General features: G+C 42.0%; 1 long non-coding RNA gene across 11 annotated transcripts; it reads left to right on the plus strand.

Moving 5' to 3' along the window:
• Positions 1-4960: 4960 nt before the first annotated feature.
• LOC109750503 (uncharacterized) lies at positions 4961-7849 on the plus strand. 11 transcript variants are annotated; one of them, XR_012188553.1, is made up of 6 exons: positions 4961-5403; positions 5474-5868; positions 5997-6114; positions 6266-6394; positions 6699-6764; positions 7528-7849. It is a non-coding gene; the product is annotated as an uncharacterized lncRNA (long non-coding RNA). The 11 variants fall into 11 exon arrangements; XR_012188551.1 differs by having other exon boundaries at positions 5997-6085; XR_012188557.1 differs by having other exon boundaries at positions 4963-5403; positions 5474-5540; positions 5992-6085.
• Positions 7850-16033: the final 8184 nt, after the last annotated feature.

The raw sequence follows: 16033 nt of genomic DNA on the forward strand, positions 1-16033 counted from the left end.
ATGGGTGGTTAGAAGTTGTCAGTTAATAATAATATAAGTTGGCATATGCAGCAGTGTACAAAATGCATATACTAATATGATTACGTGCGTTGATGCTTACACAAGTGATGTGTGTATACGTGACTTGGTTTAGTCATTTAGTAGCGTTTGGTGTCACTATCTGTCTATATCCATTATATATATAGAACACTCGCTGCTAAGTTCCAACTCTGCATGAACGATTAATTAGTTAGGAGCATCTATGATAAATATGCTAATGCAACAAACTTGTGTTAGCTGCTGTCACGACTGACATGGCGGCCCCACAGCCGCCAGTGGTCATCAATGGACCGGCCCTACGAGACAGTGAGATCCAGGGGCGAGCTGAAGCTCAAGACCCTGCCAAGCGGGATCTAAGAGGGAGAGTAGCGGTGGGTGTGTGCCTGGCTACGCCAAGCTGTACTTCTCCCATGGCTGTGTCGTGTGGGCATTGAGAATGAAATATCTGAACTGAATAGAGAAGTTGTTCTTCTCCTACGGGCCTCCTCCTCCTCTTTCCTCTCCCCGGTCGCCTTTGCCAACAACCCCTCTCCTCTCTACCCTAGATTAGGGCTATTAAAAGTGGTATCAGAGGTCCAGTCGACCTGGAAACAACTACCCAAACCACGCTATCAAACTAAGCAGGCGAAGCAGGCGGCGGTGATGGAGGCGTAGATCGTTGATCTGATCCGGTCGGTCAATGAGGGGCAGGCAGCCAACGATGCGAAGTTGGATGGGATGCAAGTGTCCCTGGAACTCTGGCGACCCACGGTCTCGTGCCTGCAACGCGAGCTCGACGAACTCCACTCTCAAGTGGCGCGGATCGCGATTCAGCCTGCTCTTGCGACTCCGGGCAATGCAGCGGAGGACGCGTTGGTGGATCCGACGCCGCCTTCTCCGACGGCTGGCCTAGGGTACCACGGGCCAAGTGGCCACGGCGAAGTCTGCAACTCTTGGGGTTTGGCTCATGTGGTGGTCTAGTTACCACCCTACAGCCGCCTCCAGTCAAGGGTGTGTCTCTCTCTTCGCGTGAAAATTGTGCATCTTGGGGTAAGTTAGATCGCATCGTTGGCTGGGAATCACCGCATGGCACACAGCACACACGTCCTCACATCAGGCACACTGGGCACTGCCGAAATTGAATTTTTTTTCCCAGTTTGATGGCGAGAACCAACGATTCTGGAAAACCATATGCGAAAAATACTTCCGAGTCTATGGCATTCGAAAGGATCTCTGGGTTAGAGTGGCAACCCTGCAATTCACAGGCACCGCAGCGCGCTGGCTCCAACTGCATGAGTCGGACAGTAGGTCCTTCACTTGGGAGGATCTCTGCAAATCTTTGAAAATTTTAGTCGTGATCAGTATTAGGGCATCTTCGTCGGTTTAACATGTTAAAACAGATAGGGTCCATAGCTGAGTACAGGGGGCAGTTTGAGGAATTGATGCACCAAATCCTTGCTCATAATTCGGGATTTCATCCAACTTATTTTACAACTCAACTCCATGATGGTATACGGGCTGAAATATGTGCTGGTGTTGCTTTACACCATCCCCAAACCTTGGACTATGTGTTTTCCTTGGCTACATTGCAGGAAGAACTAGTGGAGGCGATGCCACGACGGGAGTACCGACGATAAGATCAAGTGCTGCCACGACCTCCTGTGTGACCGAGGGCAGCAATTGTCGTGCCAGCAGCGCCACCGCGCGCTCTGTTACCAGCTCCACCAGCTGCAACAGAAGACCGCTGGGCAATGGACGCAGCGCCTACAAGAAACCTGTTAATCTATGACGGATTCCTGGTGACGTTCTGGAAATCCGTCATGGAAACCGTCACCGACGAGCAAGATGTGTTTGGGCCCAAAAATGGTAGCCCCTTAATGACGGACGCGGAGGTACTGTCACGAAAACTGTCACGGATAAACCAACCGGGCCAAGCCGGGCCTACCTTTTCCCCCCTTTATCACCATCCGGACCTTCATGAATTGCTCCTGCTGATGTGGCACAGTCATATGAGCTACATTGTAATTTGAATTTTCAATACTGTAAAAAAAAGGATCCTAATGAAATTAGATTGCTCCAAACTGAATGAATATAATTGTGTAGCATACAAACACGTGGGGCCAACATGAATCAGGCCTAGTACCAGGCATCCAAGGGCAAAGACGTCGAATTATGAAACGGTCTGAATCAAAGCGCGCCGAGGAAAAAACATTCAAGTCGTCTACGTGGCAAAATCCGAAACAGGAAGCCGGCTAGAGTTGTGGAACGACGCCCTGAACCTGGTCGAGGTGAAGACCGCGTGGCTGCGCTCCACAACTATCGCCGAGCGAGAGGGCTTTACTTCAAATTTGGGGTGCGCTGGGGACAAGGCCACCAGCGCGCTGCCACAGTCCAGCTCACATCATCAAAGAACTGCTCGAACTGCTACAAGCCGAGGACAGAGACAGACAAGAAACTGACTCTGATTCGGAGGAAGAATGTTTCTCAAATAAAGATTATGAAAGAGAAGAAGCCTCCGTAAAAGCCATTGCTCTAAGAATCTCCGGATGTGTTTAATCATGAGAATTACAACCGATAATCCCTGGATGCTACCTGGCACTGGATAGACTGGGGAGCAGCCGCAACAGGATGCGATGGGCCGGTGGGTTTGCGTTAATTTTTTCTTGGTCGATTTATGTGGTGGACCACCCGTGTGCTCGCAGCCTTTTGGGCCCCGCACATGGGGGCAAAGATGGACATGGTGTTGTTTGCGATCGTCGAGACGCGTAGCCTATTTGTTGTATGTTTGATGGCCCTGATGTGGTCAAGGCATGCGAACACCCCGATAAATCTCACGTGTCCATTGTACTCATACCACATCACCACCCAGAGTTAATAACAAAACAATATACGACTCATGTTGACCATCCTCTACAAAAACACAGGTAAGAAAACTCTAAAAAAAGCTGGATATGGAGATAAACATGCCTCAATCATCGACCCGGCCCACCTAGCCTACGAGGGTGTGCCATCTTCTCATTTAGTCTCTATCTCTACTATTATAGTACAACAGTTTTTTAACATGGAATTTACCATCATCATCTACAGTATTCTCACCACAACGTCAACTCCAAGCAATATCAGCCCTCGATGCCACAAATCCAAGGTGGTTAGATACAAGAGAATCCAACAAAAATTTGGTGTTGATTTGCGTGTATCCGATGGCTCATGTTGTTCAAAATACAGTCGGGTTCCTTCTCGATTCTTCTCGGTTGACCTCCTTCTGTAAGTCCATTTGTTGTCATTATGCCACCACCTTTTCTGCTCATGGCCTCACGTCGACGTCATCCTCCGCCGAGTCCGCTCCCAGCGTGCATCCGCCCGCTCACCCCTCCTTCCGCATGTGCCATGGCGGCGAACCCAAGCATCCCTGTGCTCCTCCTCGGCCCTCACCCTGGAAACTAGCATACATTTTTCATCCTAGAATCTCTCCCTGAAACCGTTGTCGCCCTCTCACGTAGGTTGTGGAGGTCGTCTCGCTGGAGAACCCTGCTCCTGCATCTTTATCCCAAAAATTTCGAGCCAGCCTTCCTACGATGATCCATTCATTTGACATGTCCAGACTACGCGTACGCGCCGTGCTGACTGGCTTCATGGTCTCTTGTTTCACGGGGTGAGGTCCAAGTGAAGTCATTCGCTGTCTTGGTCTCGCTTATGTTCTGCATCGGATTGCGCCATAGGAGATGCTTCTTACTAATGGGAATCAAGCCTCAACAAATCAAAGCATCAACTTAAGATTCGACACTGGTTGTGATTTGTAGGCATTGTTTTTTTATTCTTGTGCACTAGCCGTTTGAGTATTGATATGTCTTCAATGTATCTATAATTTTTTATTGTTCCATGCTATTATATTATCTGTTTTGGATGTTTAATGAGCTTTATTATACACTTTTATATTATTTTTGGGACTAACCTACTAACTGGAGGCCCAGTCCAAATTGCTGTTTTTTACCTATTTCAGTGTTTCGCAGAAAAGGAATATCAAACGGAATGAAACCTTCGGAAGAGTTATTTTTGGCACAAACGTGATCCAGGAAACTTGGAGTGGACGTCAAGAAAGAAGCGGGGAGGCCACGAGGCAGGGAGGCGCGCCTGCCCCCCGGGCGCGCCCCCACCCTCGTGGGCCCCTCGCAGCTTCACCGACCTACTTCTTCCTCCTATATATATCCATATACCCCGAAAACATCCAGGAGCACCACGAAACCCTATTTCCACCGCCACAACCTTCTGTACCCGTGAGATCCCATCTTGGGGCCTTTTCCGGCGCTCCGCCGGAGGGGGCATCGATCACGGAGGGCTTCTACATCAACACCATAGCCTCTCCGATGATGTGTGAGTAGTTTACCTCAGACCTTCGGGTCCATAGTTATTAGCTAGATGGCTTCTTCTCTCTCTTTGGATCTCAATACAAAGTTCTCCTCGATCTTTTTGGAGATCTATTCGATGTAACTCTTCTTGCAGTGTGTTTGTCGAGATCCGATGAATTGTGGGTTTATGATCAAGATTATCTATGAACAATATTTGAATCTCCTCTGAATTCTTTTATGTATGATTCGTTATCTTTGCAAGTCTCTTCGAATTATCAGTTTGGTTTGGCCTACTAGATTGATCTTTCTTGCAATAGGAGAAGTGCTTAGTTTTGGGTTCAATCATGCGGTGCTCGATCCCAGTGACAGAAGGGGAAACGTCACGTATTGTATTGTTGCCATCGAGGATAAAAAGATGGGTTTATGTAATCACTACAAGGATACCCTATATAAAGCAACACAAATTCTACAACAATTTGACTATACGTTACAAAATTTATAGTAGATACACATATAAGCCGTGCAGCATAATACGTTGTAGAGCTGCACCTCACGGCCCTATCCCTGTACATATATGAAAAGAAAACAGAAAGGACAGAGGGATGAGAAACAGATCTTGCCGATTCCCCTTATCTCTCCCACCTCGTCCTTTATCCCTCCCACCTCACCGCCACCCACCACCTCCTCTTCCTTCTCCGACCCACCTCGCCGCCGGCCCTCCCCCTCCTCTCCACCCACCTCGCAGCTCCGGAGGCTGCAGTAGCCGTAGCATCTCCTACCCGCCCATCCCTCTCGCCTCCCATCTCTCTCTTCACGCTGCTCCTCGCTGCGCCACCGGCGACGGCTGATTCAGGCGACGCTCGGCGAATCCCGCCACCGCGAAGCACAACCCGAGCTCTCCTCGCACCGGGGCGCCCTCCCATCCGGCTAGATCCGACGCTCGAAGCCACCAAAGCCCACCCGCGACCCCCACCCCCCATGGCTAGGGTTTCGGGCATAGGCGACGGCACCGGTTGCCATGTCCTCCTCCTCTCGTCCGGTGAGTGCACCCCTCCCCTGGCTTCGTCATCTCTCTCCCCCTGTCTATAACATCTTCTCTTCTCATGTAGATGTGGAGGGAGGAACGGCCAGTGGACAACCTTGCTGCTGCTCGGGATGAAGCAGACATGGAGCCAGGTGAGTCGTTCCACTCCTCTCTGCTCTGTTTGGTGGCACATCAGGAGCCATTTTTGTTCTGGTGGTGTTAGGATTTTCCACTGTTTGGGCCCAAGTGCCTGCTGCTTGTGGTCAATTTGATCTTGTTGTGCTGCTACAGTGTTAATTGATGCTTCGATTGAACTGCAAGATTAACCCCTAGTGCTACCACCATAGATTCGATGAAGTAGGGCAGACTTATTGCAGGTATCCAATGAGCAAGAAGGCAGTTGGTTTCCGTTTTGAGAATTTTTATGTTGTGCTCCTGCAATTTGAGATGTAGGCTCTAGTGAGAAAGTGCAGCCTACAGGTCTGTTTTGGTGGATTTTGATTGCCTAACGCTTTGGCTGCCTCTATCCTCATGATGCATCGACGCACGTTGCCCTGTCTCCACTTCCTACAACTAATTGTATATATGAATTAATTTGAGAAGTGCAGGTTGATGCAGCGCTATGAGGCTTGGTCGCTTGGATGCGGTCCTGGAGGCATAAAACGCACATGATGTTCACAAGCATGCTGGCAGTAAGGTGCGGATGGATCTAACTAATGCTACCAAGTAATATACTGATCAATTCTATGGTACTTTTTTGATGGATATCCCTGATTTGATTGCAAATAATTTCCTGAGCTTTGAAACTAATTTGTTTTCTCAAATACACAAGTAATTGTTCTGTTGAAATTCAATTCATGCCTCACATTGCGCATAGATCTGTTGGCCGGTTCCTAATGAGCTCCAAAACAGAGAAGCGCCATGATGTACCATGGCTTGAGGAGATGCATATGTCGGCATTTCTTTGTGTATTGCTGGAACATGGTTTGCATCACCACATTCTAAGGTCATTTGCTTTCTTTCCCCCCCTGTAATTTAATGCAATGCATGACTCCTTCCTTTCTAATGTTGGTTGGTAATGTATGAGCCTAACCTGAAATTTGCACACATCAGCATCAACCTGAAATCATAGATACAACGTTAATTGAAAAAGGCATTCCATCAAAAGATAAAAAGAATCTGAGTGTCAGCTTGCTAGGCTCCCTCCCTATGTTTTTCATTGTTTGTTGTGACGATATAATGGAGAAGCCCTTCCTTGAGTAAACTAATACTACTGCAGTTACTAATCCTTTCTGTATTGCTACATGTAGTGTATAATGTGAAGGTGGACAGTTCAGCATAATTACTAACGGAATTTGATACCTTTCAACGAAACGGTAGGTACTTTAAGGTTTCCTGCTAACATATATTCTACTCCCTCCTTCCCATAATTAATGTAAGACGTTTTTGGACACTACTCTAGTGTCAAAAAACGTCTTAAATGATGGGACGGAGGGAGTAGAATTTAGTTTGAGCTTGATTTCGTATTAGTGCAATATATATTTCACAATAAGTGATTTAAATATTCATTCCTTTGATTAGCTCAACAATTTATTAATTAAGATTTTATGGCCATTAAGATATCCATGCTTGGAGATTTATAATAGATTTTCTTGCAGATATCTTCTTGGTAAATATATCACTGTAGAAAATCTACACCCTGGATAAAATATTGTGACATTTGCAATTGATGGTTCAAGAAAATACTGCTAATGTAATCAACACCTTTAGAAAATAGCCACTCGAAAGTTTAAATAATAAAGGTTTATAGATACATATTTATTTTGCAAATTATGATAAATGTCGCGTAACTTCCAACATCTGGGCGGAGGTGCCATACTTTTCTCATTTACACAAGTGTATCTCCCACTATCAAACCTCCTTTTAAAACTATTTTGTTCAAGCTAATAGGCTAAACAACAAGACATCTAAGTGGGCATTCTCTAGAGACTTTGCTGCTACATAGAGATAACACGACTTAGTATTTTTAGTGTTTGTATGCTTTCAACCTTTGTATGCGTCTAATACCTTGCCTCATCACTACTTGCATCATGTCAATGCATTGTGTATTAACAATTCAATTTGTTATTTTTTTTGTAGATTCAAAAGATATATGGATGATTATATGGGTGCGTGGCAAGTATACTGCAATGATGATGAAGTTCCAGTTCATGATGATGATGATGATGGATGCTTTTGGTTTTGTTAAGTACTAGGGACATTGTTGATGTTGCTAGATGATGTTCCTCAGTTACGTTTTAGTTTAGTTGTAGGGATGTTGATGGATTCTTTCAGTTAAAGTTTCGCTTCGCTGTGAAGAAAATATTTAGATTATGCAGCATATTTGGATGATGTTCCTCATGTAATATCCACTACTGTAATACAAAAGTTTTATCCAATATATGATTTCTTCCCCTCCTGAGTATTTTCTCTTATTTTTTCCTATGTTTGGAGCATTAATTTAATTGATGGCAATATATATAATCATAATAATATTCACATTATATATGTACCAAGACATGAAGTGTTGGAAACTCTTTGTTACCAAGCAATGAGATTTGGATTCTTGTACATTCAGCACCAACGTATAAAAGTGTAGTAATAGTCGGTTTTATGTGTTGCACTTTTGCAACGTTCCTTTTACCAATGGCTATATAAGTGTTGTGTTACGAGCTAGCAACATTGGATAAGGCTACGCATCCAAAACCGTTGGTAAAGGCACTAGCAACGCATATATGGACTCTTAGATACGGAAAAAAGCATTGCTATAGGAGGGGTCCTGTTGTAGTGCATATTGCTTGAGTTTATCCCTCTACATCATGTCATCTTGCCTAATGCGTTACTCTCTTCTTATGAACTTAATACTCTAGATGCATGCTGGATAGCGGTCGATGTGTGGAGTAATAGTAGTAGATGCAGAATCGTTTCGGTCTACTTGTCGCGGACGTGATGCCTATATACATGATCATGCCTAGATATTCTCATTTTACTATGCACTTTTCTATCAATTGCTCGACAGTAATTTGTTCACCCACCGTAATACTTATGCTATCTTGAGAGAAGCCACTAGTAAAACCTATGGCCCCCGGGTCAATTTTCCATCATATTAATCTCCTGTCAACTAGCTATTTCTGTCGCCGTTTATTTTGCAATCTTTACTTTTCAATCTATACAACAAAAATACGAAAAATATTTATCTTATTATCTCTATCAGATCTCACTTTTGCAAGTGGCCGTGAAGGAATTGACAACCCCTTTATCGCGTTGTTTGCAAGGTTCTTATTTGTTTGTGTAGGTATGAGGGATTTGCGTGTAGCCTCCTACTGGATTGATACCTTGATTCTCAAAACTGAGGGAAATACTTACGCTACTTTGCTGCATCACCCTTTCCTCTTCAAGAGAAAACCAACGCAGTGCTCAAGAGGTACCAAGAAGGATTTCTGGCGCCGTTGCCGGGGAGTCTACGCACAAGTCAAGACATACCAAGTACCCATCACAAACTCTCATCCCTCGCATTACATTATTTGCCATTTACCTCTCGTTTTCCTCTCCCCCACTTCATCCTTGCCGTTTTATTCGCCCTCTTTTTCCGTTCTTTTTTTCTTTCGCTTTCTTCTTGTGTGTGCTTGTGTGTTGGATCGTTCGTCACGATGGCTCAAGATATACTAAATTGTGTGACTTTTCCAATACCAACAACAATGATTTTCTTAGCACTCCGATTGCTCCTATTACCGATGCTGAATCTTGTGAAATTAATGTTGCCTTGTTGAATCTTGTCATGAAAGATCAATTCGCCGGCCTTCCTAGTGAAGATGCCGCTACCCATCTAAACAGCTTTGTTGATTTGTGTGATATGCAAAAGAAGAAAGATGTGGACAATGATATTGTTAAATTGAAGCTATTTCCTTTTTCGCTTAGAGATCGGGCTAAAACTTGGTTTTCGTCTTTGCCTAAAAATAGTATTGATTCATGGAATAAGTGCAAAGATGCTTTTATCTCTAAGTATTTTTCTCCCGCTAAGATCATCTCTCTTAGAAACGATATTATGAATTTTAAGCAACTTGATCATGAACATGTTACACAAGCTTGGGAGAGAATGAAATTAATGATACGTAATTGCCCTACACATGGTTTGAATTTATGGATGATTATACAATTTTTTTATGCTGGATTGAATTTTGCTTCTAGAAATCTTTTAGATCCGGCCGCGGGAGGCACTTTTATGGAAATCACTTTAGAAGAAGCTACTAAACTCCTAGATAATATTATGGTTAATTATTCTCAATGGCACACCGAAAGATCTACTAGTAAAAAGGTTCATGCGATAAAAGAGATTAATGTTTTGAGTGGAAAGATGGATGAATTTATGAAATTGTTTGCTAATAAGAGTGTTTCTTCTGATACTAATGATATGCCTTTGCCTACTTTGATTGAGAATAATAATGATTCTATGGATGTGAATTTTGTTGGTAGGAACAATTTTGGTAACAACGCGTATAGAGGAAACTTTAATCCTAGGTTGTTTCCTAGTAATTCCTCTAATAATTATGGTAATTCCTACCACAACTCTTATGGAAATTTTAATAAGTTGCCCTCTGATTTTGAGACTAGTGTTAAGGAGTTTATGAATTCACAAAAGAATTTTAATGCTTTGCTTGAAGAAAAATTGCTTAAGGTTGATGAGTTGGCTAGGAGCGTGGATAGAATTTCTCATGATGTTGATTCTTTGAAACTTAGATCTATTCCATCTAAGCATGATATCAATGAGTCTCTCAAAGCCATGAGAATTTCCATTGATGAGTGCAAAGAAAGAACCGCTAGAATGCGTGCTAAAAAAGATTGCTTTGTAAAAGCGTGTTCTTCTAATTTTCATGATAATAAGGATGAAGATCTAAAAGTGATTGATGTTTCTCCTATTAAATCTTTGTTTTGCCATATGAATCTTGATAATGATGGGACTGGAGATGAGTCAACTTTAGTTAAAAGGCGTCCCAATGATTCGGAGTTTTTAGATCTTGATGCAAAAATTTGTAAAAGTGGGATTGACGAGGTCAAAACTTTACATAGCAATGAACCCACTATTTTGGATTTCAAGAAATTTAATTATGATAATTGTTCTTTAATAGATTGTATTTCCTTGTTACAATTCGTGCTAAATTCTCCACATGCTTATAGTCAAAATAAGGCTTTTACCAAACATATCGTTGATGCTTTAATGCAATCCTATGGAGAAAAGCGTGAATTAGAAGTTTCTATTCCTAGAAAACTTTATGATGCGTGGGAACCTACTATAAAAATTAAAATTAAAGATCATGAATGTTATGCTTTGTGTGATTTGGATGCTAGTGTTTCCACGATTCCGAAAACTTTGTGTGATGTGTTAGGTTTCCGTGAATTTGATGATTGTTCTTTAAACTTGCACCTTGCAAATTCCACCATTAAGAAACCTATGAGAAGAATTAATGATGTTCTTATTGTTGCAAATAGGAATTATGTGCCCGTAGATTTCATTGTTCTTGATATAGATTGCAATCCTTCATGTCCTATTATCCTTGGTAGACCTTTCCTTAGAACGATTGGTGCAATTATTGATATGAAAGAAGGGAATATAGATTCCAATTTCCGTTAAGGAAAGGCATGGAACACTTTCTTAGAAAGAAAACTAAATTACCTTATGAATCTATTATGAGATCCACCTATGAATTGCATACTAAAGATGATGATACTTAGATCTATCCTTACCTTTATGCCTAGCTAGGGGCGTTAAACGATAGCGCTTGTTGGGAGGCAACCCAATTTTATTTTATTTTCTTGCTTTTTATGTCTGTTTAGTAATAAATATTTGATCTAGCCCCTGGTTAGATGTGGTTTTATGTTTTAATTAGTGTTTGTGCCAAGTAAAACCTATAGGATCATCTTGGATAGTAATTATTTGATCTTGCTGAAACAATCAGGAACTTTCTGCTCACGAAAACAATTGTTAAAAATCACCCGAACGTGATAAAATACTGATTCCAATTGCAGTAGATCAATAAAAGAATTATCTAGGTCGTCCTATTTTGGTAGATTTTTCTGAGTTACAGAAGTTTGCGTTAGATATAGATTACTACAGACTGTTCTGTTTTTGACAGATTCTGTTTTTCGTCTGTTGTTTGCTTATTTTGATGAATCTATGGCTAGGATCGGAGGTTATGAACCATAGAGAAGTTGGAATACAGTAGGTTTAACACCAATATAAATAAAGAATGAGTTCATTACAGTACCTTAAAGTGGTGGTTTGTTTTATTTCGCTAACGGAGCTCATGAGATTTTCTGTTGAGTTTTGTGTTGTGAAGTTTTCAAGTTTTTGGGTAAAGATTTGATGGATTATGGAACAAGGAGTGGCAAGAGCCTAAGCTTGGGGATGCCCAAGGCAACCCAAGGTAAAATCCAAGGACAACCAAAAGCCTAAGCTTGGGGATGCCCCGGAAGGCATCCCCTCTTTTGTCTTCGTCCATCGGTAACTTTACTTGATGCTATATTTTTATTCACCACATGATATGTGTTTTGCTTGGAGCGTCTTGTATGATTTGAGTCTTTGATTTTTAGTTTACCACAATCATCCTTGCTGTACACACCTTTTGGGAGAGACACACATGAATCGGAATTTATTAGAATACTCTATGCGCTTCACTTATATCTTTTGAGCTAGATAATTTTGCTCTAGTGCTTCACTTATATCTTTTTAGAACACGGTGGTGGTTTTATTTTATAGAAATTATTGATCTCTCATGCTTCAATTATATTATTTTGAGAGTCCTTTAGAGCAGCTTGGTAATTTTCTTTGGCTAAAATCTTAGTCCTAATATAATAGGCATCCAAGATGGATATAATAAAAACTTTCATATAAAGTGCATTGAATACTATGAGAAGTTTGATACTTGATGATTGTTTTGAGATATGGAGATAGTGATATTAAAGTTGTGCTAGTTGAGTAATTGTGAAATTGAGAAATACTTGTGTTGAAGTTTGCAAGTCCCGTAGCATGCACGTATGGTAACCATTGTGTAATAAATTTGAAACATGAAGTGTTTTTTGAGTGTCATCCTTTGTGTGGAGGTCGGGATCGCGCGATGGTTAACTCCTACCAACCCTTCCCCTCGGAGCATGCGTGTAGTGCTTGGTTTTGATGACTTGTAGATTTTTGCAATAAGTATGTGAGTTCTTTATGACTAATGTTGAGTCCATGGATTATACGCACTCTTACCCTTCCATCATTGCTAGCCTCTTCGGTACCGTGCATTGCCCTTTCTCACCTTGAGAGTTGGTGCAAACTTCTCCGGTGCATCCAAACCCCGTGATATGATACGCTCTATCACACATAAACCTCCTTATATCTTCCTCAAAACAGCCACCTACCTACCTATCATGGCATTTCCATAGCCATTCCGAGATATATTGCCATGTAACTTTCCACCGTTCCGTTTATTATGACATGTTTCATCATTGTCATATTGCCTTGCATGATCATGTAGTTGACATCGTATTTGTGGCAAAGCCACCATGCATATTATTCATACATGTCACTCTTGATTCATTGCCCATCCCGGTACACCGCCGGAGGCATTCATATAGAGTCATATTTTGTTCTAGTATTGAGTTGTAAATAAATAGAAGTGTGATGATCATCATTCATAGAGCATTGTCCCAAAAAAAAGAAAAAAAGAGAAAAAAAGAGAGGCCCAAAAAAAAGAAAAAAGAAATAAAAAGGGACAATGCTACTATCCTTTTTTCCATACTTGTGCTTCAAAGTAGCACCATGATCTTTATGCTAGAGAGTCTCTTGTTTTGTCACTTTCATATACTTGTGGGAGTTTTTCATTATAGAACTTGGCTTGTATATTCCAACAATGGGCTTCCTCAAATGCCCTAGGTCTTCATGAACAAGCAAGTTGGATGCACACCCACTTAGTTTCTTTTGTTGAGCTTTCATACATTTATAGCTCTAGTGCATCCGTTGCATGGCACTCCCTACTCCTTGCATTGACATCAATTGATAGGCATCTCCCTAGCCCGTTGATTAGCCGCGTCAATGTGAGACTTTCTCCTTTTTTTTGTCTTCTCACACAATCCCCATCATCATATTCTATTCCACCCATAGTGCTATGTCCATGGCTCACGCTCATATATTGCGTGAAAGTTGAAAAAGTTTGAAAATTCTTAAGTATGAAACAATTGCTTGGCTGGAACCGGGGTTGTGCATGATTTGAATATTTTGTGTGACGAAGATGGAGCATGACCAAACTATATGATTTTGTAGGGATGAACTTACTTTGGCCATGTTATTTTGAGAAGACATAATTGCTTAGTTAGTATGCTTGAAGTATTATTATTTTTATGTCAATATTAAACTTTTATCTTGAATCTTTCGGATCTGAACATTCATGCCTCAATAAAGAAAATTACATTGAAGAATATGCTAGGTAGCATTCCACATCAAAAATTCTGTTTTTATCATTTACCTACTCGAGGACGAGCAGGAATTAAGCTTGGGGATGCTTGATACGTCTCCAACGTATCTATAATTTTTTATCGTTCCATGCTATTATATTATCTGTTTTGGATGTTTAATGGGCTTTATTATACACTTTTATATTATTTTTGGGACTAACCTACTAACCGGAGGCCCAGTCCAAATTGCTGTTTTTTGCCTATTTCAGTGTTTCGCAGAAAAGGAATATCAAACGGAATCCAAACGGAATGAAACCTTCGGGAGAGTTATTTTTGGAACAAACGTGATCCAGGGAACTTGGAGTGGACGTCAAGAAAGAAGCGGGGAGGCCACGAGGCAGGGAGGCGCGCCCCCACCCTCGTGGGCCCCTCGCAGCTCCACCGACCTACTTCTTCCTCCTATATATATATATCCATATACCCCGAAAACATCCAGGAGCACCACGAAACCCTATTTCCACCGCCACAACCTTCTGTACCCGTGAGATCCCATCTTGGGGCCTTTTCCGGCGCTCCGCCGGAGGGGGCATCGATCATGGAGGGCTTCTACATCAACACCATAGCCTCTCCGATGATGTGTGAGTAGTTTACCTCAGACCTTCGGGTCCATAGTTATTAGCTAGATGGCTTCTTCTCTCTCTTTGTATCTCAATACAAAGTTCTCCTCGATCTTCTTGGAGATCTATTCGATGCAACTCTTTTTGCGGTGTGTTTGTTGAGATCCGATGAATTGTGGGTTTATGATCAAGATTATCTATGAACAATATATGAATCTTCCCTGAATTCTTTTATGTATGATTGGTTATCTTTGCAAGTCTCTTCGAATTATCAGTTTGGTTTGGCCTACTAGATTGATCTTTCTTGCAATGGGAGAAGTGCTTAGCTTTCGGTTCAATCATGCGGTGCTCGATCCCAGTGACAGAAGGGGAAACGTCACATATTGTATTGTTGCCATCGAGGATAAAAAGATGGGGTTTATGTCATATTGCTTGAGTTTATCCCTCTACATCATGTCATCTTGCCTAATGCGTTACTCTGTTCTTATGAACTTAATACTCTAGATGCATGCTGGATAGCGGTCGATGTGTGGAGTAATAGTAGTAGATGCAGAATCGTTTCGGTCTACTTGTCGCGGACGTGATGCCTATATACATGATCATGCCTAGATATTCTCATTTTACTATGCACTTTTCTATCAATTGCTCGACAGTAATTTGTTCACCCACCGTAATACTTATGCTATCTTGAGAGAAGCCACTAGTGAAACCTATGGCCCCCGGGTCAATTTTTCATCATATTAATCTCCCGTCAACTAGTTATTTCTGTCGCCGTTTATTTTTCAATCTTTACTTTTCAATCTATACAACAAAAATACGAAAAATATTTATCTTATTATCTCTATCAGATCTCACTTTTGCAAGTGGCCGTGAAGGGATTGACAACCCTTTATCGCGTTGGTTGCAAGGTTCTTATTTGTTTGTGTAGGTACGAGGGATTTGCGTGTAGCCTCCTACTGGATTGATACCTCGGTTCTCAAAACTGAGGGAAATACTTACACTACTTTGCTGCATCACCCTTTCCTCTTCAAGGGAAAACCAACGCAGTGCTCAAGAGGTAGCAAGTATTTGTCAAACCAAAACCTATTACAGTTCTTTGAGGCATAAACATAACCTATTGAATTTGTTGGGATGAATGTATTAGCATTTAGTTATACACAAAACCCCGCAAAAATAATAATAATGAAGTTACACAAATGATTTCAGCATTTTGAAATGATCATGGTCTTATGTTTATGTTATTTTATCTGAGGACATTTAGGAGGAAGAAAATCGTATACGACCGAGTGGCATGCTTCCGAACGAACGACCCTTATCCATTGTACGACACGTGGAAACGTGGATCTCCAAGTAAATATGGCTGGCGGATGTTGTCGGCGGGGAGCGCACCGGTCAGCGAGGGCTACATGTAGTGCTCGCGACGCCGGCTCGTCGGAGTAGCTACTCTGCGGGCTCCTGCTCTTCGCAGTACCAGGCATGTGAGGGTCATCCACTTGTGAGCACCGGCGGCAATACAATTTGGAAGGGGCACGATTTCTTTTGGAAAGGAATTAAAGGTA

This window comes from Aegilops tauschii, chromosome 7 (genome assembly GCF_002575655.3).
Source record: "Aegilops tauschii subsp. strangulata cultivar AL8/78 chromosome 7, Aet v6.0, whole genome shotgun sequence".
NCBI classification, from domain to species: domain Eukaryota; kingdom Viridiplantae; phylum Streptophyta; class Magnoliopsida; order Poales; family Poaceae; genus Aegilops; species Aegilops tauschii.